Source organism: Oryza sativa, chromosome 8 (genome assembly GCF_034140825.1).
Source record: "Oryza sativa Japonica Group chromosome 8, ASM3414082v1".
Lineage (NCBI taxonomy): Eukaryota > Viridiplantae > Streptophyta > Magnoliopsida > Poales > Poaceae > Oryza > Oryza sativa.
The window spans coordinates 13,288,809-13,293,704 of record NC_089042.1 but is presented as its reverse complement, the minus strand read 5'-3'; the positions used below and the strand labels follow the sequence as shown (position 1 = coordinate 13,293,704).

The 4,896-nt window shown below is 44.8% G+C and overlaps 1 non-coding gene across 1 annotated transcript; it reads right to left on the bottom strand.

Annotated features, from left to right (window-relative positions):
- Positions 1 to 4,459: 4,459 nt before the first annotated feature.
- Positions 4,460 to 4,566, bottom strand: LOC112936252 (small nucleolar RNA R71). The gene has a single exon (XR_003238379.1). It is a non-coding gene; the product is annotated as a small nucleolar RNA R71 (small nucleolar RNA).
- Positions 4,567 to 4,896: the final 330 nt, after the last annotated feature.

The following is a 4,896-nucleotide window of genomic DNA, read 5'->3' as shown; positions in this document are numbered from 1 at the left end:
GCTCCAAGATGAAGCTTGATCATGATCCTTTTCCGGTGAATACAATTAATTTCAATGACAAGAAGGTGTTGATTCGGCCGGAGCAAGCCGAATCTACTAAAGGAAAAGGAGTAATCATTGGTGAACCAAGGCCAAAGATAATAGTGCCAAAGAACCCAGAGGTTTGTGTTTGTAAAGAGAATAAAAGTGAAGCTTCAACTTCTAAAGCTCCTAGGAAGACCAAAGTGACCCTTGATATGCTTTTGGAGAAATATGAAAAGCAAGGTAGTGAGAGAGCTCGCAACAAGGGGAAAATACAGAGATCACCTCCTAGGGAGCGATTTGGTCACTCGCCAAGACGGTCGCATTCACCTCCATATCATCATTCACAAGACATACCATGGGGTCCCTATCCAATGCTGCCGCCGGGTTATCCTTATCCTTATTACATGCCATGGGGGGCAACGCCGCCAATGTTCAATCATATGCCTCCAATGCAATTCAATCAAGGGTGGGGAGGACCAAGGAGGCCAATTCATGAGCGTTTGTCTTCACCAAACAACGGCCGGTTTTATGGTAAGAACCGGGCCAATGAGGAAAGGTGAGAAGGAAAGCACATTAAAGTGGAGGCAAGGACTTCAGAGGTAATTACCATCAAAGTAGGGTCTCATGATGTGCCAATACCTTCTAGAGATAAAGTTGGAGAGTCCTCAAGCAAAAAATCCGAAGCCGGTACCAGCTCATCGCAGTCGGCCGCAGCCATACGGCTGGTCTGACCGGGCCATCAGGCCGGTCTGACCGCCGACCCGACAATGGTTCGACCGACGCCTCAGGCCGGTTTGACCGCCCATCGAATATTGATCTGACTGGCGCATCTGGCTGGTCTGACCGGTGGTCTACGTCCGGTCTGACCAGGCTCCAGCGCCGGTTTGATAGGAGGTTTGCAAAGGGCGATGTGAGGGCTTCATCGTCATCAACTAGACCTAATAGGGGGCATTATTTACCTCCTGGAACAGAGCCGAAACCTAGGAGGATGCCTAAGTATTTAACGGCTACTCAAAGGAGAAGGTTGCAATGTCTTCGGGCCCAAGAAATAAGAGAGAAAAAGGCTGAAGAGCAAAGGGATAAAAGGTTCAATGAGTTGCGACCACCACCGGTATGGAGGCGTAAAACCATAGAGAAGGAAGAACCGGTTGTTGTAGAGAAGAAGGAAGAACAATCGGTTGCTAAAGATGAGTCATCTCCAAAAGAAGACATGGATATCAACAAGGTATGTATGTTGCCTATGGAGTTTTGTGCTATGGATGAAGCCGAGGTTGCTCAATTTTCACTAGGTCCTAAAGATGTGGTTTTTGAGAAGCCCGATGAATCAAACCGTCATATGAAGCCTCTCTATCTCAAATGTCATATTGATGGAAAGCCGGTATCTAGGATGCTTGTGGATGGAGGTGCCGCTGTGAATTTGATGCCATACTCGTTGTTCAAGAAGTTGGGGCGTGGAGATGATGAATTGAAGAAGACTAACATGATTCTCAATGGCTTCAATGGTGAACCAACGGAGGCGAAGGGTATCTTTTCGGCAGAGCTTACCGTGGGGAACAAGACGTTACCAACCGCTTTCTTCATCGTCGATGTGCAAGGTAACTACAATGTTATTTTGGGTCGTTGTTGGATCCATGCCAATTGTTGTGTGCCTTCTACCTTGCATCAATGTTTAATTCAATAGGACGGCGATGATGTTGAAATTGTTCAAGCGGATACATCGGCCGAGGTTGCAATGGCCGATGCTACTTTTGAGTGGCGTCATGGGAATATTCAATGCTTATCGGGGAGGGATCTTTCTAACTATGATTTTATTAGTATCTCTGATGGAAAATTTGTACCTATCTCTATAAAGCCGGCTAGTGTAGCACAGCTAAGCCATATAAATTTGTATAATGAGTAAAGAGGCTAATTTAGAGTGGTTACAAAAGAGGGTGCAAGAATATCGGTCTACAAAGAACGATATTGGTGAAACTATTGAAGATTTTGATGAAGTGGAGAAGCTTGGACAAGGGTTTACATCGGCCGATCCATTGGAGGAAGTAGACATAGTTGATGGAACCAAACCAAGGCCGACTTTTGTAAACAAAAATATGAGAGCCGATTATAAGGTTAATATAATCGAGCTACTTACAGAGTATGTTGATTGCTTTGCATGGGAGTACCATGAGATGCCGGGTCTTAGCCGTGAGCTTGTTGAGCATCGGCTTCCAATTAAACCGGGTTTTAGGCCTTATAAACAACCACCTCGTCGTTTTAATCCTTTGCTATATGACCGAGTCAAAGAGGAGATTGATCGGTTGTTGAAGGCGGGGTTTATTGGGCCATGTCGTTATGCGGAGTGGGTTTCTTGTATAGTCCTGGTGGAGAAGAAGGGGAGTGGTGTCACGTCCCGTTTTTTGTGTCTTCTAATTTGCTTAATTTTTAAAAAAAATCAATCACATTCGTGTTTGTTCGCCTAAAATAGCTTAATGAAAATTTTATAAATGAAAAAAAATTAATGTGACTAAATAAATTAATTACGCCGCCGTTTTATTTTATCGTTTGTTAATTAGAGTTACTTGGTTTTTATTTGAATTTTTGAAGTGGAACTCGATTTCATTATTTCCCATAAATCCCAAAAAAAAAAATCCCAAGTCCAGAAAAATCCCCACCTTTTCTATTCCTTCCTTTTCTTTTCCTTTTTCCTTTTTCCTCCAGGCCGATGCCTCTCTCTCTCTCTCTATCTCTCTCCCTGTCATTCTATCTCTGCAATCTCTTCTCCTCCCTAATTAATTTCTCCACTTGAATGACAAAAATTGAATCACCATCATGAACCAAATCAGTTTTCCATCTCACCCACATCTCCACCTTCTTCCTATCCACCTCGCCATGCACAGCCTTTAGATCTCCTGATCAAATGCAAATGCTAGCCATTTAATCTCCAGTTGATTGCAGTTTCCATCCACCATGAATTTAATCATCTGTTGATCATCAACCAAGAAACTAAAGCAGACCAAGAACCAAATAATATTACACTGCATTATCTCCAATTGAATCACCATGATGAGACAAATCTGTTTTTCCAATTCCCAGTCTCTTCTCTCAACTCTCCATCTTCGTCCTCCCTCAGCCACATTTCTGATCTTCCAAAAATCTGAGCTGTCTCCTCGAGTTCGTCCTCCCACTAATAAATCTCTCCCTCTCCCTCACCAATCTCATTATTTAACACCAAAAATTAAATCACCTTCATGAGCATGAGCCATTTTTGTAAAAGCCAATTCTCCTGGCTGCTTAGCTCCTATTCTTCTCTATATATAGCTGCAGCACCCCTCCTCCTTTCCTCTTTGTTTAACCAGCGCAGCCACACCGTGTGCGTGCATGTAGTGCCATATGCAGCCAAAGTCACCATGTTGGCTACTGCTTCATCTTCAAGCACGATGTTTCTGCTTCGCTATGAAGGTCATGATGCTTCCCTCAATTCCCTGCTCGTCTCTTCCGCTCCTCATCTATTTCCATTGATCAATACCAAAAATCAAATCAAATTGATGGGTTTGATCTGTTTTTCGAAATCCCAGCCACGGCCATCGTGCTGTTGGCATGGAGATATATCAAACCGTCAACGCGAGAACGAGCGGCTGCATGGGAGGATCAGTCCAGCACCATCATCGTTCCGTTTCCAGCACCATCATCTTCCTGCTACTACCGTCTCCTCTTTGCTACTTACATCGGAAAGTTGTGCCGCCTCTTCTTTGCTACGGTTGGTAAGCAGTTGCACACCATAAAAGTCTTTCATCATTTCCTCCTCTCCGTTCATCATGTGGTGTTCCCATAGGTTGAGACATCATGCCCCCCCTGCTGCTCCACTCTGTGCAACCAGGATGTTGAGTTCCGCCACCACGTCGTCATCGTCACAGCCATCATCTGGGCTGGTCCTGAGTTTTCGATGGCCTAGGGCGAAACAAAAAGTAGGGGCCCTTAATATAATATCTTAAAAATCAATAGATATCTATATATGATGAAAATTTCTCTGGATATATGTGATATCAATTTCAATATCATCTAGCAATTTCAACTCAGTGCATAAATCATAAACTTTTTCGACAACATGATATCAAGAACGATCTATTAATTAGAAAAGAATAGCACATCAAAAAGATACAAACAACAAAAGTGGATTTCAACTTGAAGTCCAGCCTCATAACGATGGCGCAGGCTAGCCCATTCTGTGGCAAGCCTGATGAGGATGCCAATGCTCATCTGCAATAGTTCCTGGAGATCTGTAGCACATACACCATCAAGGGCGTCAGTCCCGACGCCGTCAGGCTACGACTATTTCCGTTCTCTGTTCTTCAGAGAGCGAAGCAGTGGTTCTATGCCAACCTTGCTGCTGTCAATACCTGGGACAAAATGCTCTACGGCATTCCTCTCGAAATTCTTCCCGATGGGCAAAACCAATGCCCTTCGTGGAAGGATTTCAAGTTTCCAGCAAACAAGGGATGAGTCTATTCCGGAAGCATGGGAACGACTGCAGGAGTACGTAGCTGCATGTCCTCATCTTGGGATGGACGACTGGCTGATCCTGCAAAACTTTTATTATGGACTCACCCCGATGTCCCACGATCACCTGGACGCGGCAGCTGGAGGAGCGTTCTTCTCTAAAACGGTTCAAGGAGCCGTTGATCTAATAGAGAAGATGGTCTCCAATATGGGTTGGAGGGAGGAACGACTCCAGACCCGTCAGCGAGGCATGCTACTTGCTGCTAAGCTGGACCTCCTCATGAAACGATTGGACGACCATGAGAAACGGCCACAAGGCACCCTCAAGGCCTTGGACACTCACGCCACATGTGAGGTCTGCGGCAACACGGGTCATTCTGGGAATGACTGCCCGGA